The following is a 24,706-nucleotide window of genomic DNA, read 5'->3' as shown; positions in this document are numbered from 1 at the left end:
ATCATCATCACCGTTTCCTCGGATGAAGCTGAGGCCTAATCGGCACCACCAAAGAGGTTGTACACTAATCGCCGCATTTTCTTCTTGATTCGATCTCACGGTGCTGTCGGCGCTCGGTCCCGAGCCGACACGGCGCGGCTCCATCCACGGCGGCATCGCCGACCACTTCCTCCACGGCATCGCTCCCTCGGCAGCGACGTCCACATCAGTAGGAGCTGCTGCTGCTTTAGCTCTCGCTCGCGTTGCTGCTCTGCTCTTTCTCTCGGTCCCCTGCTTGGTCTGCTCTTGCTATTGCTCTTGCTCGCGTTGCTGCTCTCGCTCTTGCTCTTGCTTGCGATGCTGCTCCGATTTAGCTACACTTCAGTCGACTGAATCGACTTTCGGGTCAGTCGATTTTCAGGGGGTGGTGGGGCTCGCCGGAGTTAAGGAAGAACTAGCCGCAGCGGGGAGGGGGGCTCGCCGGAGAGGTACCCCAGTATATATCTTAGGGTTCAGGGTGGGGGCGGTGGTCGCCGGCGGTGGTGAGGCGGTGGCTTGGGGATCGCTGGAGAAAAATCTCGGCACAGGGGGCCTAGAGGGATGGCCGGGGCGGCGGTGGGGAGTGGTTTCGGGGCGGGCGGGGCGGCGGGGGGCGGCGGTTCGGCCGGTGGTGGCTGGCGGCTCAGGGTAGCCTCACCTGATGCTGCTACACGACCAACTGCCCCGGCTCTCGCACGCACTGCTGCTGCTACTGCTTTTCTGCTAGTAGCTAGTGCGTTCAGTTTCGACAGTAAAATTCATTTTCAACAGTAAAATTCAGTTTCGACAGCAAAATTCAGTTTTGACAGCAAAATTCAGTTTTGACAGTTAAGTTCAGCTTCGACAGTTAAATTCAGTTTCGACAGTTAAGTTCAGAGATGAGCGGCTGATGTATTTTACATCTATCACTTTGTAGTTATGTATTTTACATCATCTATTGGAGATGCTATTAGAATTCCACTCAGGTCAACGTTGTCTCTCTTGTCCTGCTTCAGCCTCGGCGTCGTACAATTCAACGGAGCTGCTCCAACGACGAAACCCTCCATCACAGCGGAGCAGTACCCCGGGCTCCATCTTCAGACGCCTAAGATCTTCTTCCCCTCCTCCGACAGCCAAGTCAGCCGGATCATCCTCACCAACCAACCCAATCACGCTGAGATCGACATGGCTTCGCCAAAGAGGTTGTACACTTGTTGCATCTCTTTTTTACTCTACATGTTATATATATTGTCCACTGCGCACACGCAGTAACGTGAAATACGATTAGTTTCTCCTACTATATGACAAGCAGTGAGGTACTAGGCAACTTAGCTATCCATGATGGACTCTCTTGAACGCCATCATTATTAATCTCTATGCATTTGTCGATGGGCCTGGGAGTTGAGCTAGTAGGGCAGTGGCCTGGGTCCAAAGTAATATAAGTAGCACAAAAACATTTTTTGAGTTTAGGCTTTTCCTTGCTCAAGCCTGCCTACTAGAATCGCCAGTGCTTGAAAGGAAAACTGGAGGAAAAACATAGGTGTCGGTGGGAACGACACCTATGGGATCACTGGAATCCCTACTACGGTTGGCGGGGCGCGGGGTTGTGAGAAGAGCAGGTCTAACAGGAAGCACACGGATCGTTTACCCAGGTTCGGGCCGCGAGGATGCATAATAGCCTAGTCCTGCTTTGGTGGATGTATTAAGTGTTCTTGTGTTCTTGAGCTAGCTACGGGGTGTAACTTGCCCAAAAGAGCCGAATCCCCCTTTTATAGTCGAAAGGGGCTGCCACAGTGGCACACATGAGGTGGAAAGGTCTATAGTGCTGCGAGCTTATCGCCCATATTACAGGACAAGACACATTTAATGCATCGCTTAGGTGTCCCTTAGCTTTATCGGGGACGAGAACGAGGCCCGTCCCGTCCGTGGCCGCCTCGCCTTGCTTCAACACGCGCCCAGGCCAGCGATGCGTGCGGCACCATGTAGACAGGCAGGCAGCTGAGGTGGCGCGGTGGCAGGGCCTTCACGAAGATCTGCATGCCACCACGCAGGTGCTTGCTGAGTTGGCGTAGAGGCCGCCCGTCGCCACGCATGTGCCTGCCCAGCTGGTTGAGCTAGCAGCTGCTTTGGGACGGCGGTGGAGTCTTGGCTGGTGCGGGCCTGGCAGTGGCCATGCTGACGCCATCGGCAAGGGTCTTGCCGAGGACCCAGCAAGGGTCTTGCCACGGCGTTGCAGTCATCCCCGGCAAGGCGCTTGCCGGGGGTCTTGTGGATTCCCTCGGCTGGGATCCTGCCGAGGGTCGCCGTCTTCTGGTCCTCACCTGATCTCACATGTTTAGGATCTTGACGAAGATCTGGATGCCACCTCCGAGGTGCCTCCCGAGCCCTGGGGTCCAACGTAGTTGGTTGGGTCGGAACCCGTGGGCTTAAGGGTGGCTCGCTCTGTTGGTGTTGGGCAAGTCGCCCTGGCAAGGCTCTTGCCGGGGCCACGGAGGCCGCCCCGGGAAGGGTCCTGCCGGGGGTGTCCACCTTGCCCCCTTCGCTATTTGTGTTTCTGGTCTTGGCGTTGTCTCAGTTGTCTTGTGCTCCGGCTTCTCTCCGGCTCCCCTCCTTTGCCCTGCTGAGTGTGGCCGTGGCGCGCACGTGGCTCTGACTGCCCGTGCACAAGTAAAGGGGTCAAAAGGAGAGCCCCTACTTTTGTACACCGACAGGAGCCCCTGGGCCTGGGCCACACATAAGCGCGACGCGTTGTTGGGCCAGGCCCAGAACGGTGCGCGGGCAGGTGGGGCGGATTTTTACCGCAGTAACTGTTTCATCCGCTGCGCTTCCCCACGACCCGCGTTGAACGCGCGACGTGGGGGGGGGGTCATGCGTGACGTGGGGGTCATGCGCGATGCGGTTCCCGCACGCATGCGTCACGTCGCAGTTAATGGGAAAGGAGGCGGCCCACGCCTTCCCCGTAAAAAGGGATAACCACGGGCGTGCTGCTCACTTTACCCCCTTCCTGCATCTTCTCCAATCTCGGAGCCACTGCCTCGCCCCTTCGTCCTCTTTCTCGAGCTTTTCGCCTTTCCTCGCTGCCGCTGCGTCTTCGGTGTCCTTCGCCCCTCGCTTTTCGCAGCCGCCATGGCTCCCAAATCCACCAAGGGCAAGGGAGTGGCCAAAGATGCTGGGGCGATGGAGCCGCCGGAGAGTGAGCAGGCGGCGCGACGGATGCAGCTAGCCTTCTTCCCCTCGACGGTCGATGTGTTTGAACTCCGGGACTGCTTCAAGCCCCTGTGGGGGTGCAAGACGGGGAGAGACGATGGGGCATCCAGCCACGCGTGTCATCCCCTCCAATTGCGCCGAGGCCGCCCCAAATCGGTATCCATTCTTCATCGTTTACTTCTCTTGCGGCCTCCGCCCCCTTCTCTGATTTCTTCAATGACGTCATGCACACCTACAGCTTCCACCTTCTGGATTTCACTCCAAATGCCGTGGCGTGCATGGCTCTCTTTGGCACCTCTGCGAGGGTTTCGCCGGGGTGCATCCCAACACGGCGCTCTTCCGCCACTACTTCTTCCCTCGGATCCAACTGGGGGGCGCCATTTCCGATTGCGTCGCCTGGATCCCACGGTCCAAGGGGGCATACTCGGAGGGCACTCAGAAGGAGAGGTGGGAAGAATGGCGGGGCCGGTGGTGCTGGATTGAGGAGGATGATCCACAAGATTTCTGCCGGGTTCGCCAGGCGCCGCCGGTTCGGCGAAGCGACTGGAGCGATGTTGATGCCGACGATGCGAAGCTCACAGTCGCCACCACCAGGATTCTTCGCCTCACCGAGGCCGGGGTCACCCTTGAGATGATCGGGGCGGATTTCATCCGCCGCCGAATCGCTCCGCTGCACAACAAGGGGAGGCTGGCCTGGCTTTTCACGAGCGCCGCCGACATCATGAGGCTTCGCCCCGGCCTCGACCACAACTTCACGGTGATGGGGCATGCCCACTTCTGCCAGCGGCTCTCTCAGCTCGACGTGAACCGCGATGGCGAGGCCGAGCAGTCCGGCAAGGCCGCGACGGCCGGCAAGGTCGCCAAGGGGCCCTTGTTTAAGTTGCCGGAGGGAGTGGTCCCTCTGAGCAAGAACTCTCGCCAGACCGACATCATCGCCATGATGCCGGACTTCAACGCACATGGCCTTGATCCGAGCTGGGTTGAGCCGGAGGAAATTCAAGTGCAGGAGTTCTTCGACACCTTGCATGAGGGGTACGTCACAGACGAGCCGCTGCTCATCCGGGACACCACTCAAGCGGAGCTAGATTATATTGCCGCCAGGGCAGTGGAGGCGGAGCTCGCCAGGGAGGCCGGCAGCACCGGCGGTGTGGAGGACAAGGCCACGGCGGCCACAGAGGAGAAGGAGCTCGCCCAGTGGGCGGAGGCCGCTGGGGAGGCCAGCAGCGCCGGCACCGGGGCTCCTCTCGTCGAAGATGTGGTCGATGAGTCGTCAGAGGAGGAGGCCGAGGCTGTCGACCCTCTGGCCATGGGGAGAGGGCATGTCCTGCGGCGGGCCACCTCTGGCGAGCCGGTTCGGCCCGGCAGGGTCGGGCAGCACCGGCAAGCCCAGGAGGCGTCCGCGCACCAGACGAGGGCCGCGACGGCGAAGAAGGTGGTGAAGGCCGTGATGGCGAAGAAGAAGGCGACTGCCTCTTCTTCGTCGAAGCGCGTCCAGACTCCGCCCTCCTTCCCTCCTTCGGCAGACGTCAATGCGGAGGTCACCTTTGACTTCGGGTCCCTCAGCCCAAGGAGGAAGAGGAAAGCAGCAGAGGAGGAGGTAGAGGACGAGTAAGTATCTTGTCCCTTTTATGTCATCTCCATCCCCTCAGACCGCGCCACCTATCTTGATTTGTTCTCCTACTTTGCAGGGATACGGAGACACTGGCCCAGAGGGTGAAGACGACCAGGGCTTCGGCGAGCGGCCATCCCCCGGCAGGTACTTCCGGCACACCGCTGGTGGTGTTGAGCAGCCTGGACAGCAGTCCCCGGCACAGCCCCCAGCGTAAGTTCACCACTCACCCCTCGTCGACGTGTGTTGGGGCACGATCTCTTGGTGCTGACGTTACCGTGGTTGCAGGAGGAGGACAGCAACAGCAGGAGCCACGGAGGGCTACCCCCAACACGCTGCCCCCATCGACTACGCCACCCCGAGGGGCGTCCCCAACAAGGGCGCCAAGCACCGAGCCCATGCACACGGAGGAGGAGGAGGAGAACCCGGGCGCTGGTGGCTTCGCCTCGGCGCCAAATGTTGGCGGGGAGGGGACCTCTGCTTCCCAGCCCGGCACGGGTAAGTCGCTCGCCTTCCGTCCCTATTCCTTTTCTGTCCCTTCTAACTCTTGGTCTTGGCTTTGTCTCATCCCCTTCTTGGTATCCAGATCGTCCGTCGGCGGACCAGGAGGACATAGACACCATCATCGAGGACGTCGCCAAGGCCGCCGAGGCAGAGGCCGAGAAGATCTCCGCCAAGGAGGCCGCCAAGGGCGCTGGTGAGGACGCTGCCAAGGGGCCTGCCGGGTAGCCCGGCAAGGCTACTGCCGAGGAGGCCGGCAAGGGACCTGCCGGGGAGGCCGGTAAGGCCGCTGCCGAGGAGGAGGTGGTTGATGACCAGCCTTCCTCCTCCGCTGCCTCTAGCTCCGGTAGGTATCTGAGGGTGATTGACGGCCTCTTCGTCCACCTTCCAGGGGCGTCGAACTCAAGGGCGCCCGTCGAGGGAGAGGTGTTCGATGAGGAGGTGTTTGCCGCCGCCGGGCTCGAGGTTGTTGAAGAACCGAGCACTGGTGGCGACGGTTCTCAGGAGGAGCGGCTTCTCCAGGCCATGGGCGCCAATTTCCGGTAGCTCCAGGCTCTCCACCGCGCCCGCTTGGACAAGGTCAAGTCCAGGATGGCAACGGTGGACAAGGCGGAGGTGGACCTCAAGGTGCGCGTCGCCGAGGCGCAGACTTGGTTCCGCCAGGCTTGCGAGGAGCTGAAGGTCGCACAGGGTGAGCTGGCCAAGCGCGACGTGGAGCTCACCATGAAGCGGGCCGACATCGAGAAGGCCGAGGAGACGGCGGAGAACTTGGCCGCCGCAGCCGAGGCCGCTCGGACCCAGCACCAGGCCGCGCTGAACTCCCAGGAGGAGGACCTTGCCGCGCGTGAGGAGAAGCTTGCCGCAACGCTCCGCGGCAAGGATGAGGAGGTGGAGAAGCTCGTTGTGCAGCGGACCCAGGAGCTGGAGCAGAGGCACAAGGAGGCGCTCGATGCCCAGGCTCTGGTTCACGCCGACAGGGTGAGGGAGCTAGAGGTGGCGCGTGACCAGCTGAAGAAGCAGGCCCTGGAGCTGACGGGGGAGAGGGGCGCGGCCAAGGGCGCCTTGGTTGACGTGCAGGCCGCAGTCCTCGGCAAGGTCGAGCTGCTCTCCACGGCCAACAACTTCATCAGGGACCTGAAACTGAAGCTGGAAGGCCTTGAGGGGATGCTCTCGGAGGCCAAGGCCCGGGAGGGGACCCTGGCCAAGGAGTTGGAGACCGAGAAGCAGCCGCGGAAGGACGAGGCCGCCAACTACAAAGACTTTGTGGAGGGCGAGAATCGCTGGATTGGGTGCCTTGTGGACGTCGCTGGCACGATCACCACGCAGCTGGCTACCATGGGGATGCCAAATGTGAGGTATGCCCCAAAGCGCAGCGGGACTCCCAATGCCAAGCTGACCCTATTCTTCGAGGGTGTCCTCGGGGCCCTGGAGCAGCTCCACTCCAACCGGGAGGCCTCTCTGGCCGATGAGTCCCGGAGGCTTTGCTGGGGTGCCATGCCCAAGGTCCTCGCCAAGGTGGCGCACTGGAATCCTGACCTTGACTTCGAAGCTGCGCTGGAGAGCTTGTCGAAGGATGCGGACATCGCGGTGCTCAAGGAGCGTATCAAGCCCATCATCAGCCGCATCGACGGAATCCAGAGGGTGTAGAGCCAGCGTCGGAATTAGGCACCCTGTTTCTCATCGCCGCTGCGGGTTCAGGACCAAGACAATTTCTATCTTTAGTTAGAACCGCGGCAACAATTTATGTAATATAACTCTGCAGTACTTTTGATATTATGCATGTTATTTTCCTGTTCGATTTTCCTTTGGATGTCCACCCTACGGTAACCGGGTAGGCTCGCTGGCGCGTAAACCCAGGGCGGCGTCTTGAGGACGGATCCCCAATGGCCTGCCGGGTGTGCTTGCTGCGGGGCGAACCACCTTACCGCCCTTAACGCGGCCGCTCGAACTGTCGAGCTTGACTCGAGTCAGAATCGAGAGCGTTGCCAATTGCGGAAGGCTACCCTGCCACTCTCGACGCGGCCGCTTGAGCTGTTGAGCGGACTCGAAACAGAACAAGAGCGTTGACAATTGCGGGAGGGCCCCTTTGCGTGCAGGTTTTCCATACAAAGAATGAGATCTCTGAGGGGAATAACCTTATATATAAAAGGAAATTGCTCAAGGCTCTGAATAACTTAGCTTTTCTATCGCCGCACGGGCGTCCACCACGTCTGTAGACAGCGCCGTCAGGCTTGGTCGTCTCCCTCCTTGGGACGACGGCCACGATAGAGCCGCTACTCCGGTCAGACTAGATTTCCACATCTGCGTCCCCTACCTGGCGCACCAAAGATGTCGGTGGGAACGACACCTATGGGATCACTGAAATCCCTACTACGGTTGGCAGGGCGCGGGGTTGTGAGAAGACCAGGTCTAACAGGAAGCACACGGATCGTTTACCTAGGTTTGGGCCGCGAGGATGCGTAATACCCTAGTCCTGCTTTGGTGGATGTATTAAGTGTTCTTGTGTTCTTGAGCTAGCTACGGGGTGTAACTTGCCCAAAAGAGCCGAATCCCCCTCCAGTATGCCACGGGCCTCCTTTTATAGTCGAAAGGGGCTGCCACAGTGGCACACAGGAGGTGGAAAGGTCTATAGTTTTGCGAGCTTATCGCCCGTATTACAGGACAAGACGCATTTAATGCATCGCCTAGGTGTCCCTTCGCTTTATCGGGGACGGGAACGAGGCCCGTCCCGTCCGTTGCCACCTTGCCTTGCTTCGACACGCACCCAGGCCAGCGATACGTGTGGCACCATGTAGGCAGGCAGGCAACTGAGGTGGCGCGATGGCAGGGCCTTCACGAAGATCTGCATGCCACCACACAGTGCTTGTTGAGTTGGCATAGAGGCCGCCCGTCGCCACGCAGGTGCCTGCCCAGCTGGTTGAGCTAGCAGCTGCTTGGGGACGGCGGTGGATCTTGGTTGGTGCGGGTCTGGCAGTGGCCATGCTGACGCCCTCGGCAAGGGTCTTGCCGGGGACCCGGCAAGGGTCTTGCTGCGGCGTTGTAGTCGTCCCCGGCAAGGCGCTTGCCGGGGGTCTTGTGGATTCCCTCGGCTGGGATCCCGCGGAGGGTCGTCATCTTCTGGTCCTCATCTGATCTCACATGTTTAGGATCTTGACGAAGATCTGCATGCCACCTCAGAGGCGCCTCCCGAGCCCTGGAGTCCAACGTAGTCGGTTGGGTCGGAACCTGTGGGCTCAAGGGTGGCTTGCTCTGTTGGTATTGGGCAAGTCGCCCCGGCAAGGCTCTTGCCGGGGCCGCGGAGGCCGCCCCGGCAAGGGTCCTGCCGGGGGAGTCCACCTTGCCCCCTTCGCTATTTGTGTTTCTGGTCTTGGCATTGTCTCAGTTGTCTTGTGCTCCGGCTTCTCTCCGGCTCCCCTCCTTTGCCCTGCTGAGTGTGGCCGTGGCGCGTGCGCGGCTCTGACTGCCCGTGCATAAGTAAATGGGTCAAAAGGAGAGCCCCTACTTTTGTACACCGACAATAGGAATTGGAAAGTTTCCTATGGCACTACTATTCATGAATTTGGTTCAAAGGAATAGAGCAAATCAAAACTGTAGGATTTGTTCCTTTAGTATCTCCTTGAAAGAAAAAACGTAGGAATTTTAATTTTCCACTTGTCCTCCTTTTCAAATTCCTATTCATGAAGCACAAGACTAAGAGATAGTAGCATAATAGCATTATAACCGTACATTTTCTTGTGGTTTGACTTAATCTCACCTTGCTTCTTTGCATCCTGTGATCTTCCAATTCTTGTGAATCAAACACCCAAATTGGCATAAATCCTGTGTTTTTAAATTCTTTGTTTTGCACGTGCATTCCTATCCTATTCCTGTCTATTTCCTATCCCTGGATTGTTAGAATCCTCAAATTCAAACAAGCCCTTACACAATTAGTTCTGTTACAGATATGTGTCAAAGAAAACCTTGTGTGGTTTGTCCTACTCCTGCTGCGCTGTGTTCCACCCCAGCTCAGCTGCTCCAACGACGGAAGGGTTCACCACTACAGGGATCCGCTCTCCAGACTGTCTTTCGCCGCCTCAGATCTTCTTCCCCGCCGCCGGCAGCCACGACAACTGCATTACCATCATCAACTGAGCAGATGACCTTGAGGACTACACGGGTCCGCAAGAGAGGTCGCACTCTTCCGTGTCTGCTTACGTTATGCATCGCTTAATATGATGACACTACAAAAAAAAAGACACATCCTTGACATTTTGGGCCGAACGAATTTTTGTCATACATATGACACTTCTATGACGATAATTGTGACAAAACCCGGTATCATCATAGATGTGGTGGGCTCCTACTTCTATGACAAAAAATCATGACAGAAATGGGCTTTTCGTCCTGGGCGGGCCGGAGACGCAGCTGCATGACATTCTTTGGGCCGTCCATGACGGAAAAAACCATGGTAGAAGCGAGGGCGAGGAAAATTTTGGGGAGTTCCCGGTTACGGTGGGAGGTTGGGGGCCGAGCGATGCGCGTTTCTCTCGTACACGTACGCGCGTGTGTGTGAGGCGTTGGCTCTAACTAAACCCGAGCAAGGCGTTGGGCTCTAACTGAACCCGAGTGATTGCACTGCAGGCTACGCGTTACTGAACCCAAGCGATCGATCGATGGCTGTTAACTGAACCCGATCGAGCGATTCCTTCGCTACTGCTGCTAACTGATGCCGATCGATGCTGCCTCTGGATGAACAGTGAGCGTTCCTAGGGGGGGACCCCGTGGAGGGCAGGATGAACAGGACCACCCCGTGGAGGGCAGAATGAACAGTAGACGGTGGAGGGCTGGATGAACAGTAGCCCGTGGAGGGGTGGTTGAACATGAGCTCGTGGAGAGGGCTAGTTGAACAGTGGCCGGTGGAGTAGTGCGTGGTGGAGGCTGGATGAACAGGAGCCCGTGGATGAACAGTCGCAGGTGGAGGCTGGAGGAGGTCGACGGTGGATGAAAAGTAGCCCGTGGAGGCGGGAGGGGGTCGATGGTGGAGATGAACAGTGTCCCGTGGAGTCTCGTTTTGCGGTACGCCACACCCCTCCCGATGAACAGGACCCCCGTTTCGACCGTAGCGCTCCAACACAAGTCCGTTTCCTCCGTTTTGTGGTACGCCACACCCCTCCCAATCAACAGGACCCCCGTTTCGATCGTAGGAGGTCCGTTTCCTCCGTTTTGCGGTAGGCCAGACCCCTCCCGATGAACAGGATCCCGTTTCAAACGTGGCCGGTCGAACACAATGCCGTTTCCTCCGTTCTGCGGTACGCCAGGCCTCGTTTCCATCGGCTGTTCCGTCCAAGCCCTCCCGATGAACACGACGACGCATTCCGTTCCGACCCAGCCGATTGGCTCCCCATGAACACGACGACAACGTTGTTTCTCCGTTCCAACCTAGCCATGTACATGAGCCCTGGCCGTACGTATGCGCGAGTAGGCGTTCGAGACCCTGCCCGTATGTACGTACGTGGCCGTATTTTCTTTCTTGCACACTGGCCGCTGTACGTACGTGTACATGCTACGTGCGCGCCTCTACTACGACACGTGCGCGCCTCTACATCGACCAGTATGTACGTACACGTTCGCGACCAGAATGACAATGCTACATACGCTTCGACCAGGTGGGTCCCGATTGTCAGGCACTTCCTTGCCTGCGAAGATGTAGCTGGTGGGTCCCAGCAGTCAGGGGGGTGAATCGTTTTTTGCCCGGACGCACTTCCTTGCGTGTGAAGATGTAGCTGGTGGGTCCCATCAGTCAGGGGGAAACATTTTTTTCGCGAAATACAGTGGCCCGTCCGGTGGGTCCCAGCTGTCAGGTGGAGGAATCATTATTTTTCACGTAATAAGGAGGCACTTCCTTGCTGCGGCCGTGGACCCAGCTGTCAGCCTCTCCACATACAGTCCATGTCCGATGGAAGACGTTCCTTGACCACGTTGACCACGCCGCGCGGAGAGCACCAGGGCGGTGGACGACGGCGAGGCCTAGGAAGGGGACGACGGGGAGCCGGGGAAGACGCGGCAGTGGAAGCCCGCGCGGAGAGGTGTACGAGGGTTCACTGGTTCGGCTGCGGTGTGAGGCTGTCGTCGCTGCAGGGCCTGGCCAGCGGTGGGAATAGTTGGGGGCGGTGAGGCCTCCGCGGCAGCACAGCCGGCCACGGGAGGCAGGAGCATGCGGCACGACCGGCGCTGCTTTGGGCGGCTGGAGCAAGAAGACCAGAGGTTGAAGAAGCACTACGGCCGTTGGATGGACATCGTACGGTCACTGGAGCTAGAATCATTCATATTGACTAAAGTTGACAAAGGCCCCTTTCCCAGTCAACTTAGTAGGCCCACAAGTCAGCCTCCCACCATGGTGGGTCCCAGCTAGCAGGGGGAGTATTCATTTTTTTGTGCGTAATAAGGAGGCACTTCCTTGCATGCGAAGATATAGCTGGTGCGGCCGAGCTGCCAGCGGCGGTAATGTTTTTTCGCGAAATACAGAGGCCCTTTCGGTGGGTCCCTAATGTCAGGTGGAGGAATCATTATTTTGCGCGTAATAAGGAGGCATTTCCTTGCGTGCGGCCGTGGACCCAGCTGTCGGCCTCTCCACGTACAGTCCACTTCAGATGCATGTCGGTCGTTAACCACGTTGACCAGGCCGTGCCGAGAGCACCAGGGCGGTGGACGACGGCGAGGCCTAGGAAGGGAAAGACACGGAGGTAGGGAAGACTCGGCAGTTGTTTCCCACGCGGAGGGGAGTACAACTATACGAGGGTTTACTGGTTCGTCTGCCGTCGCCGGAGAATAACAGCAGGTGTGGGTGAGTAGAGGGATGGCTAGGCCAGCGATGGGAGTACAGTGGGGCGGTGAGGCCTGCGCGGCAGCAGAGCCGGCCGCTGGGAGGAAGGAGCAGGCAGTTCCGCCGGCGCTTGTTTGAGCGGCTGGAGCAGGAAGAGCAGAGATTGAAGAAGCACGACGGCCGTTGGATGGCCATCCAACAGTCACTGCTTGTGCGTCAACCTTTTTTTTAGGAAAGCCTCAAATCTGTGGAAAACAGCATACAGCCCATCTGCCATTATTTCTAATAATTTACAGCCCATTTGCTAATTATTAAGGTTTTTTTGGAGCGCATATTCTTTTTGTTAGCATTACAGCCCATATTGTGGCCACGGTTAAAAAATTATACGAAATTTTGCATATTTCGGTGCAGTCCGAACTGTTTTTAATCCCGAAATTTCGACTCACATTCAAACTGATTTTAAAAATAAATGTATATCAATATAAAATCCAACAAATTCTCCACGCATAAAAAATAATGTAATTTAAAATCTTGAAATGAAAAAAAAGATATTTGAAACTAATTGCCGGTTTGATGTGTTTTAAAAATGTACAACCCATTTCTCATTACTGATGGGCCATTTTCTCGGCCAGCCGAATGAAAGCTCTCCTCATCTTGAAAGATTTGCAGCCCAACAGGCCTGACAAAGCGACTTACTTGGCAAATCACAAAAAAACTGGGCTGTGGCCGTGGACCCAGCTGTCAGCCTCTCCACGTACAGTACTCTTCCGATGGAAGTCGTTCCTTGACCACGTTGACCATGCCGTGCGGAGAGCACCACGGCGCTGGACGACGGCGAGGCCTAGGAAGGGGATGACGCGGAGCCGGGGAAGACGCGGCAGTGGAAGCCCGCGCGGAGAGGAGTATGAGGGTTCACTGGTTCGGCTGCGGTGTGAGGCTGCCGTCGCCGCAGGGCCTGGCCAGCGGTGGGAATAGTAGGGGCGGTGAGGCCACCGCGGCAGCACAGCCGGCCACGGGAGGCAGGAGCATGCGGGACGACCGGCGCTGCTTTGGGCGGCTGGAGCAAGAAGACCAGAGGATGAAGAAGCACTACGGCCGTTGGATGGACATCGTACGGTCACTGGAGCTACAATCGTTCATATTGACTAAAGTTGACAAAGGCCCCCGTCCCAGTCAACTTAGTAGGCCCACAAGTCAGCCTCCCACCATGGTGGGTCCCAGCTAGCAGGGGGAGTGTCGTGGAATTGTCACGGCTGATGTCCTCAAGCTAGGACTTAGTCGTGGAGCCATCGTCGCTAGGAAGTTTGAAGGGGTTAACGGGACAAGGAACACGAGGGTTTATACTGGTTCGGCCCCTTACAGTGAAGGTAAAAGCCTACGTCCAGTTGAGGTGGTATTGATTAGGGTTTCGATGACCAGGGAGCTTAACTGCTATGCCTGGCTCTCGATCAGATCTTTTCTTCTCCCTAAACCGCTGCCGGGTCGTCCCTTTATATAGGGAGGCCGACGCCCAGCAGCTCTCAGAGTCCCGGCCGGCTCATAAGAGTGTCCGGCTCGGACTCTCAACTATTCTTGCCTTACACTACAAGTTCTACCGTAATAATGCTTGTAACTACGGGCTTTAAGCCATATCTGGGTCTTAAGCCCATCTTTGGCCCACCGTCTTCAAGTTTGGTGCCGGGCTTCTGGCGGTGACCATTATGAGTAACCCGGCCCCTTCTGGCGGGTGACTCTAAGGTCTATATCCTCAACATTAGGCCCCAGATTGATTTGAGCCGGCTCATGTCAATCTTCAATCCCTTCGACAGAAAATCTCCGGCTTACAATTGTGTGAATGTCATAACCCGGCGTGACGTCATCCTCTGGACTCCAGGTAATCCGCCGTGACGTCATCTTCCATTACGTCCGTTTTTTACTCCACCAGATCCGCAACGGATCTTATCTTTACTGCAATCCCGAAAATCGAGGCGTTTCATGAGGAGATAACCACGCCGTGGTCTCCTCGTTTCTCGCGCCCACTTATGAGCTCGCCCTTATAAATAGCCCGGCCCGACGGACCTTCAGCCACTCTTCTTCCTCCTCGCGCCACTGTTCCTCCGCTCGAGCTCGAACTCCGCCGCCGCCGCCGCGCCCCCGGTCTTCGTCAACCTTGGTCGCTGCATCACCCTGACTCGGTCCAGACAAACGGCGGCAACCTCCGCATCTCTTCAGCACCGGTGAGTCCTCGCTACTCCATAGGGCAGATCCGCACTAGGGCTCCGTAGTTCTTCCTATGTTCTTCGTAGTTCATCGCGGCCCTCAGTAGATTTGATTTTTACTGCCTCTTCTTGATCGTAGTATAGTATAGAACTAGTGCGGCGGCTGTTTAATACTCATTTCAAATGCAAGTAGGCCTCTTTTTACTGCATAAAGGCCTCATTCGAGCTCAAGAACTTCCCTCGCGTCTGTTTTTAGGTCTAGAAATTTTCTTTTTCTGTCGACCACTTGATCAAAATTATTTACCGCAATGTGTGAAACTTGTTTCCACCACACTTAGTAAAAAACTGCACTCATTGAGTCATGGCGGGTTACATTTCCGGTTTAAATAAACCACACGCCGTAGAATCTTCCGTCTCAAAGGAGATCATGCGCCATAGAATTTTCCGGCTCATCTGTGATAAGGCCATAGACAATCGAATCACTCTCAATACCTTGGGCGGCTTAAATAACCTGGTGCACTTAGATATATGTCATTAGTCCCCTCCGTAAGCCGCCACTTTCAACATTGAACTGTAAATTTCCTCCGGCTTATAATTAAACCGGCCATTTCCTTTTATCATAGGCTGCCGACTTTCACCATGCCTCCCAAAGCTCCTAAAGCCTCCATCACTTGCAATTGGATGAAGTCCAATGTCACCAACGAGACGTTAGCAGATTTTGTCAAGTCAGGCTACCTGCCCAAGAAGGACGTCATGTCCTACCATGCCCCCGACCCATCAGAAGAGAGACCACAGCCAAGGGACGGGGAGGTGGTCATTTTTGCGGATCACATGAGCCGGGGCTTCGCACCGCCCGGCTCAAAGTTTTTTAGAGACGTGCTGAACTTCTTTGACCTGCGGCCACAAGATATAGGACCCAACTCGGTGTCCAACATCTGCAACTTCCAAGTGTTCTGCGAGGTCTACCTTGGAGAGGAGCCCAGCCTGGTGCTCTTCAGAGAGCTCTTCTACTTGAACCGCCAGAACGAGTGCGCCAACGGGCCAAGTTTGGAGCTAGGCGGCATCTCCATTCAGAGGCGGAGAGACTGTCTGTTCCCTTACGCCGAGCCGCCGAGTCACCCAAAGGACTGGAACTTGACGTGGTTCTATTGCCAAGACACGTCGCCGACTGACGAGAGCCCGATGCCCGGCTTTCGCCCTTCACGTTTGGAACCGACTCACCCTCTGTCTGACAAGCTAACTCAGGCAGAGCGCCAACCTCTGCTCCCCACCATCAACAAGATCAAGGCTCTCCTGGGCAATGGTCTCAACGGAATCGATCTGGTCCGGGTCTGGATCTCCTGGCGGGTGATCCCATTGAGCCGCCGCCCCGGCTTAATGTGCGAGTACACGGGCCGAAAGGATGACCCCCAGAGACACAGCCGCAACGATCTTCCTGAAGATGTTGCAGAGGATATGACCAAGGCTCTCTTGAACAAGAGCCTGGCAGACTGTGGGAGGACCGGGTTAGCCCCCTTCTGCAAGATCAACCCAGCCCCAGCGGTAAGCCGCTGATCTGAACATCCTATCTTCTTCTGTATATAACTTTCATCTGAATCTTTTAAGAAATCATCATTGTATTTTTCAGGCTGATGACAAGTTCTGGAAGGTCAAATATGATCATGAAGCGGCCAAGAAGGCCAGAAAGGCGAAGAAAGCCGCCAAGAAAGCCGCTCCCCATAAGAAGGGAAGTAGGCCTACTGTCTCAGAGCTGATGCAACTAAGCGACAGCTCCGAGTTAGAGGTAACCCCTGAACCTGTAATCTTTTGTTGTGTTTATTGTTTATTTCTGTCCACCTTATCAATACTTATTCATCAACAGGATGACACCGGAGCCAGTAACCTGGTGGTTGAAGAGGTAATGTCACTTTCCTCCGACTCGGAGCCCTTGCCAAGGCTGAAAGTCCGAAGGGTAACCCGGAAAGTAAGCTTTTCACATCCTTTAGCTTATCAAGATCCTCAATTTATTTTGAAGCGACAGGTTCATGAGAGCTGGCGTCACACCCGGACCAACAAGGACGCCGACCTCTCCTCCGGGTTACCTGACACATCGAGGAAGCGCCGAACTGAGGTTATCTCCAACTTGTACCCTTTTCATCCTTTGGCGGGTGTTATACGTCAGCCGCTCAATTCTTCTGACTCAAATTATCAGGAGACTTCCCCCTCTTCGGGCGACTCTATGCAGTGGAATCTGTCGGCTTTCAAGACTGTGCCCGGGTAATAATAATCACCTTATGTTGTACTTTGTCTTTACTTACACTTTTGTGCTTAACCTTTCTGTCTTTTCAGTGCCCAAGCAAAACTCAGCAAAAGGGCGAAGAAGAACAAGCCGGCCGATGAGCCGGACCTGCCTGAGCCGGAGGTAGCCGCACAAGAACCGCCAGCTGCCTCTGCTCCTGAGGCTGCTGCTCCAACCAATAAGACCATAGCCGAAGCTTCTGCTAACCCGGGGGCCTCCAGCTCGGCTCAACCAGCAGATGACCCGGATGTGGTAATCACCCGGACGGAATATGTTGAGCCGGGGAGACCTACTGCGCTGGCCAAGTGCTCTGCCAAGGGGGAGTTGCTTCAGCCCCGCCGGGTTACTCTGGACCTCACCGACTACACCAACCTGAGCATTGGAGAGCTCGTCTCCGGCTACGTCAGCCAAGTGCACAAGAGCCGGGATGCTGAGATCGCCATGGTGAACCAGATTCAGCAGAAGTCTGAGGTATTATTCATCTGTCTTCTTACTTACTGCATAGTTACCTTTACCATGCTAGCCCCCAAGTCTACGTCTTATGATAGAATATGCTTTAGACTTAATTTCCGGCTTACTCAATTGAACCGGCAATTTGTAGATAGGAACGTTCAATATGCATTAGCCCCCAAGTGCCAAGTGCCTTTCCTTGGAAAGTGCTTGGGACTTTGAAGATTGTATAGTAACTGTTCATGCTATAACCCGGAAATTATGCAGGCTGCTGGCAAAAAGTTTGAAGCTGACATTGCTGATCTCAAGACCCGTCTGAAGACGCAAGAGACGGAGACCCAGAAAGCAAACGCCAAATTTGTGTCCAGCATTGCTGCGCAAGAAAAACTGAAAACAGACTTTGATGCTGAACGGAGAGCCTGGGCCAAAGAGAAGGCTGCTCTGGTGAACCGGGCTGAACAGGCGGAGAAGGCTCTCTCAGAGAAGACCGCCGAACTCTCCGGCTTAAAGCGCCAAGTGTCCCAGATGGTTGCCGCAATCTTCGGTAAGTCATTTCACCGGTTTTCATCAAGTTTAGAATCTTCATATCTCATAACTCATCCTTGTCGGCGGCTTATGTTACTTTGTTAAACAGGTCCCAGAAGCGCCAACCTTAACCAGAGTGTGGTAACCAAGCTGAAGGCCATGTACACCCTGGTGGAGCAACTCTACACCGGGTCACTGCGTGCCTTGGCTGTGGTGGCCCTATCCAACGAGGTGCCAACTCACCTGGCGGAAGTGCTTCGCCGGCTCGCCGTTCTGCCTCAACGTATCCAAGAGCTGCGACGGGCCTCTGCAAGAGCCGGAGCTATCGCCGCGCTGAGCCGGGCCAAGGCGTTCCTTCCGGAGTTAGACCCGGCAGACATCGCCCTCGGCTATCCAAGTTTGAAGGAAGACGGCACAGCCTTCGACCAAAGGGACTTCGCAGCTTGCGTGAAGGCCGTACGCCCGATGGCCACTCTGATTGGCAATGATACAGATCTGACTAAGTATCAGCCGGGTTATGATGCAGAAAATCAGAGGATCCTGACCCCGCGCTATGAAGCCCTCAGCTTAATTCCACCGGCTCGTCAGCACACCTTCGCCCCGAAGATTGACCCGGCGGGGTTAATTGACGAGGAGGCGCAATTCGAAGCTCTGAGCGGCATCGACTAGAAGTCGTCGACTTTCCAGGCTTTGGGAACAGCCGGAGAAGAAGAGAGGGATGAGCCGGAGACGTCAACCCAGCAAGCATCGTAACTCTGCCGGCGGCTTATCAAACAATGCCTCACCCTTTTGGACTCAATGAGTCTTGTAATAGAGTAGGACCAACACTTTATCTTTGCCGTGCCATCGTGCACGCCTTGAATGCTGAAGTCTATTGAAGTTGTCTCCTTTATATTTCTCCGGGTCGTAATCAATCATTTGTTTTCCTTAAGCTCAAAATAGTTGCCTTGAACTATCCTGCATAGAAGGACAAATCACAAGTCTCGAGGCGGCTTACCGCCCTGAGAATCATAGGTTTTAGATATATAACCCGGAATATGAATCAAAAAAGACTGGTCCTTAATTATAGCCTTAATACAGCCGTAATAACCCACTTAGCGGCCTGCAAGCATACTTCCGGTTTAGATAACCCGGGTAATAAGGTTGGTACCTCAATTCCGGTTTACCTGTCTTAATGACACCCATTGTGTTCAACTAACACTATAAATTAAAGTTAAGCCGGCAAAGTGAGACCCGGCCGTGCACACTTGAAACGGCCAGAAGAACTCGCTATAAACCAGAAAACTTAGGGGCTTCCGGTTCGAATACGACCAGAGACCCGGCCCAAAGGGGTTATGCTAAGATTCGAATACGATCATATAGCCCCTAGTGGGTGTGGCGATGCCAATCAAGAGGGTACCGACAGCTATGTTCTCTTTGGTTCGAATACGACCCATGTTTGAACAGGAAGCCCCCAAATGACTTAGAATTGTTTAACGGTGCTGATTCGAATACGATCCACGTCGTTTCCCAAAGAGGTTAAACTATGATTCAAATATGATCAAAGAAAACTCCCCAATGAGCTCGGCACTTTGCCAATCAAATGGGCATCGACAGCTATGTTCTCTTTGGTTCGAATACGACCTATGTTTGAACAGGAAGCCCCCAAGTGACCTTATTGCCTACGGCTAGATTCGAATACGATCATAAGCCGGATCCTCCTTCAAGTTATCATGTAATCTGGCAATGAAAACAACACATGCACATTTGGAGGAGAATAAAGGACAGAGGTCCTGCTTTATTGCTTATCATAATATACACATGGCGTAGAGAAATATGTACATGATGAGAGCCGGTGGCTCAAGTGTAGTAAGGCCGAAGCTGAGCTATGTTCCACGGCCGACGGGTCTCTTCCTCCGACTTACGTGAATCTTTGTGCTCCCGAATGTCAATGAGGTAATATGACCCGTTGTGCAAGTTCTTGCTGACCACAAAGGGCCCTTCCCAAGGTGGAGATAACTTGTGCGCATCGGTTTGATCTTGGATGAGCCGGAGCACGAGGTCGCCTTCCTGGAAGACCCGGGATTTAACCCGGCGACTATGATAACGGCGCAGGTCTTGTTGGTAAATCGCTGAGCGAGCTGCTGCCACATCACGCTGTTCGTCCAACAAGTCAAGAGCATCTTGGCGCGCCTGTTCATTATCCGCCTCAACATAAGCCGCCACTCGAGGCGAGTCATGACGGATGTCACTGGGGAGGACTGCTTCTGCCCCATAAACCATGAAGAAAGGCGTGAAACCTGTAGACCTGTTAGGAGTAGTGTTGATGCTCCATAACACGGAGGGCAACTCCTCCACCCAACAACCCGGCGTCCGTTGCAAAGGGACCAACAGCCGGGGCTTGATGCCCTTCAGAATCTCCTGATTAGCTCTCTCAGCTTGACCATTGGATTGAGGATGAGCCACTGAGGAAACATCAAGTCGGATATGCTCTCATTGACAAAACTCTTCCATAGCGCCTTTGGATAGATTGGTGCCATTGTCAGTTATAATGCTGTGCGGAAAGCCAAAGCAAAAGATCACCTTTTTCATAAACTGAACTGCCGTGGCTGCATCACACTTGCTAACTGGCTCTGCTTCTACCCACTTGGTAAATTTGTCAACTGCCACCAAGAGGTGGGTCTTCTTATCTTTGGACCTTTTAAAAGGCCCAACCATATCAAGCCCCCAGACCAAAAAGGGCCAAGTAATTGGGATCATCCTCAGCTCCTGAGCCGGCACATGAGCCCGTCGCGAGAACCTTTGGCAACCATCACATTTACTGACCAAGTCCTCCGCATCAGCATGAGCCGTCAGCCAATAAAAACCATGACGAAAAGCCTTGGCCACAAGAGATTTTGAGCCGGCGTGATGGCCACAATCCCCTTCATGAATCTCACGCAAGATCTCTTGACCTTCCTCAGGGGAGACACAACGCTGGAATGCCCCCGTAACACTGCGGTGATGCAACTCGCCATTGATAACAATCATTGACTTAGCCCGCCGGGTTATTTGTCTGGCCAGAGTTTCATCCTCAGGCAACTCTCCCCGGGTCATGTAAGCCAGATAGGGCACTGTCCAGTCCGGTATGACATGGAGAGCCGCCACCAGTCGTGCCTCCGGGTCAGCGACAGCCAAGTCTTCCTCTGTAGGCAGCTTAACAGAAGGGTTATACAGAACATCCAGGAAAGTATTAGGCGGCACCGGCTTTCGCTGAGAGCCCAGCCGGCTTAGGGCATCAGCCGCCTCGTTCTTCCTGCGATCAATGTGCTCTACTTGGTAGCCCTGAAAGTGCCCAGCAATAGCATCAACTTCGCGGCGATAAGCCACCATGAGAGGGTCCTTAGAGTCCCATTTGCCTAATACTTGTTGAGCCACCAAGTCTGAGTCACCGAAGCACCTTACCCGGCTCAAGCTCATCTCCTTAGCCATCCGAAGACCGTGGAGCAAGGCCTCGTACTCAGCTGCGTTGTTGGTACAAGGAAACATCAATTGTAGCACATAATGGAACTTATCACCCTTAGGGGAAGCCAATACAACTCCAGCCCCCGAGCCCTCCAACTGCCTGGACCCATCAAAGTGAATAGTCCAATATGTGTTATCCGGCTTTTGCTCGGGCACTTGTGACTCTGTCCAATCATTGATGAAATCCACCAAGGCCTAAGATTTAACAGCAGTGCGTGTCACGTATTTGAGACCATGGGGTCCGAGCTCTATAGCCCACTTAGCCACTCTCCCTGTGGCCTCTCTGTTTTGAATGATATCACCAAGAGGGGCAGAACTGACCACAGTGATGGGATGACCCTGGAAATAATGCTTAAGCTTTCGGCTTGCCATGAACACACCATAAACAAGCTTCTGCCAATGTGGATACCGCTGTTTGGACTCGATGAGCACTTCACTGACATAATAAACCGGCCGCTGAACCGGATGCTCCTTACCCTCTTCCTTGCGCTCCACCACCACAGCCACACTGACGGCTCGTGTGTTCGCCGCCACATACAGCAATAAGGGCTCCTTATCAACCGGAGCAGCAAGGACTGGGGGCTCTGCCAGCTGCTTCTTCAAATCCTCAAAAGCTGTATTAGCTGCATCATTCTAGACAAAATTATCAGTTTTCTTCATCAACTGATATAATGGCATGGCCTTCTCACCCAGATGGCTTATAAACCGACTTAAAGCAGCGATGCGACCTGCCAAGCGCTGAACATCATTTATACACGCCGGCTTAGCCAGGGAGGTGATGGCCTTGATCTTCTCCGGGTTAGCTTCAATGCCTGTGTCAGAAACCAAGAAACCCAAGAGTTTGCCTGCAGGAACACCAAAAACACACTTGGTCGGGTTAAGCATCATCTTGTAAACCCGGAGATTATCAAAGGTTTCTCTCAAATCATCTATCAGGGTTTCCTCCTTTATGGACTTAACCACAATATCGTCCACATAAGCATGAACATTGCGCCCAATCTGGTTATGAAGACAGTTCTGCACGCAACGCTGATAAGTCGCCTGTGCACACTTGAGTCCAAAGGGCATGGACACATAGCAGAAGGCTCCAAAGGGAGTGATGAACATCGTCTTCTCCTGGTCCTTAACTGCAATTTTAATCTGATGATACCCGGAATAAGCATCCAAGAAACTTAAGCACGCACAACCTGCCGTAGCATCAATAATTTGATCAATACGGGGAAGGGCAAAAGGATCAGCCGGACACGCCTTGTTTAAGTCCGTGTAGTCCACACACATCCGCCAAGTGCCGTTCTTCTTGAGTACGAGCACCGGGTTAGCTAACCACTCTGGGTGAAAGACTTCAACAATAAACCCGGCCGCCAAGAGCCGGGCCACCTCTTCACCAATGGCTTTCCGCCTCTCTTCATTAAACCGCCGAAGGAACTGCCTGACCGGCTTAAATTTCGGATCAACATTGAGAGTATGCTCAGCGAGTTCCCTAGGCACACCTGGCATGTCAGAAGGTTTCCATGCGAAGATGTCCCTATTCTCATGGATGAACTCGATGAGCGCGCTTTCCTATTTTGGATCCAGATTGGCACTGATGCTAAACTACTGAGATGAGTCACCTGGAACGAAATCAACAAGTTTAGTCTCATCAGCCGACTTAAATTTCATTGCCGGCTCTTGCTCTGTAGTTGGCTTTTTCAGAGAAGTCATATCTGTTGGGTCAACATTGTCCTTGTAAAATTTTAACTCCTCTAATGCGCAAACAGACTCTGCATAAGCTGCATCGCCTTCCTCACACTCCAAGGCCACTTTTCGACTGCCATGAACCGTAATGGTCCCATTATGACCCGGCCGTGGACCCAGCTGTCGGCCTCTCCACGTACAGACCACTTCAGATGCATGTCGGTCGTTGACCATGTTGACCAGGCCGCGCCGAGAGCACCAGGGCGGTGGACGATGGCGAGGCCTAGGAAGGGAATGACACGGAGGCAGGGAAGACTCGGCAGTTGTTTCCCACGCGGAGGGGAGTACGACTGTACGAGGGTTTACTGGTTCGTCTGCCGTCACCGGAGAATAACAGCAGGTGTGGGTGAGTAGAGGGATGGCTAGGCCAGCGATGGGAGTAAAGTGGGGCGGTGAGGCCTGCGCGGCAGCAGAGCCAGCTGCGGGGAGGAGGGAGCAGGCAGTCCCGCCGGCGCTTTTTTGAGCGGCCGGAGCAGGAAGAGCAGAGATTGAAGAAGCACGACGGCCGTTCGATGGACATCCAACAGTCACTGCTTGTGTGTCAACCTTTTTTTAGGAAAGCCTCAAATCTGTGGAAAATAGCATACAACCCATCTGCCATTATTTCTAATAATTTACAGCCCATTTTCTAATTATTAAGGTTTTTTTTTGGAGCCCATATTCTTTTTGTTAGCATTACAGCCCATATTGTGGCCACGGTTAAAAAATTATACGAAATTTTGCATATTTCGGTGCGGTCCGAACTGTTTTTAATCCCGAAATTTGGACTCACATTCAAACTGATTTTAAAAATAAATGTATATCAATATAAAATCCAACAAATTCTCCACGCATAAAAATTAATGTAATTTAAAATCTTGAAATGGAAAAAAGATATTTGAAACTAATTGCCGGTTTGATGTGTTTTAAAAATGTACAACCCATTTCTCATTACTAATAGGCCATTTTCTCGGCCAGTCGAATGAAGCTCTCCTCGTCTTGAAAGATTTGCAGCCCAACAGGCCTGACAAAGCGACTTACTTGGCAAATCACAAAAAAACTGGGCTGTGGCCGTGGACCCAGCTGTCAGCCCCTCCATGTACAGTACTCTTCCGATGGAAGTCGGTCGTTGACCACATTGACCACGCAGTGCCGAGAGCACCAAGGCGGTGGACGACGGCGAGGCCTAGGAAGGGGACGACACGGAGCCGGGGAAGACGCGGCAGTGGATGCCCACGCGGAGAGGAGTACGAGGGTTCACTGGTTCGGCTGCGGCGTGAGGCTGCCGTCGCCGCAGAATAACAGGGGGTGTGGGTGAGTAGAGGGATACCTTGGGCCAGTGGTGGGAGTAGTAGGGGGCAGTGAGGCCTCCGCAGCATCACAGCCGGCCATGAGAGGCAGGAGCACGCGGCACGACCGGCGCTGCTTTGGGCGGCTGGAGCAAGAAGACCAGAGGTTGAAGAAGCACTATGGCCGTTGGATGTACATCGTACGGTCACTGGAGCTAGAATCGTTCATATTGACTAAGTTGACAAAGCCCTCCGTCCTCATCAACTAATAGGCCCACAAGTCAGCCACCCACTATGGTGGGTCCCAGCTAGCAGGGGGTATTCATTTTTTGGTGCGTAATAAGGAGGCACTTCCTTGTGTGCGAAGATATAGCTGGTGGGTCCGACCTGTCAGCGGGGGAACGTTTTTTTCGTGAAATACAGAAGCCCTTCCCACGTATAGTGCACGTACAGTGCGTAATAAGGAGGAACTTTCCTTGCGTGCGACCATGGACCTCGTGGGTCCCAGCCGTCAGGCTCTCCACGTACAGTCCTCTTCCGATGACTCTCGTATGTTGACCACGCCACGCCGAGCGCACCGAGGCGGTGGATGACGGCGAGGCCCCTGACTAGAACGACCCGGAGATGGGGAAGACGCGGCAGTGGAGTCACAGA

The sequence above is a fragment of the Aegilops tauschii genome, chromosome 1 (assembly GCF_002575655.3).
Source record: "Aegilops tauschii subsp. strangulata cultivar AL8/78 chromosome 1, Aet v6.0, whole genome shotgun sequence".
Lineage (NCBI taxonomy): Eukaryota > Viridiplantae > Streptophyta > Magnoliopsida > Poales > Poaceae > Aegilops > Aegilops tauschii.
Note: the sequence above shows the minus strand (reverse complement) of the source record.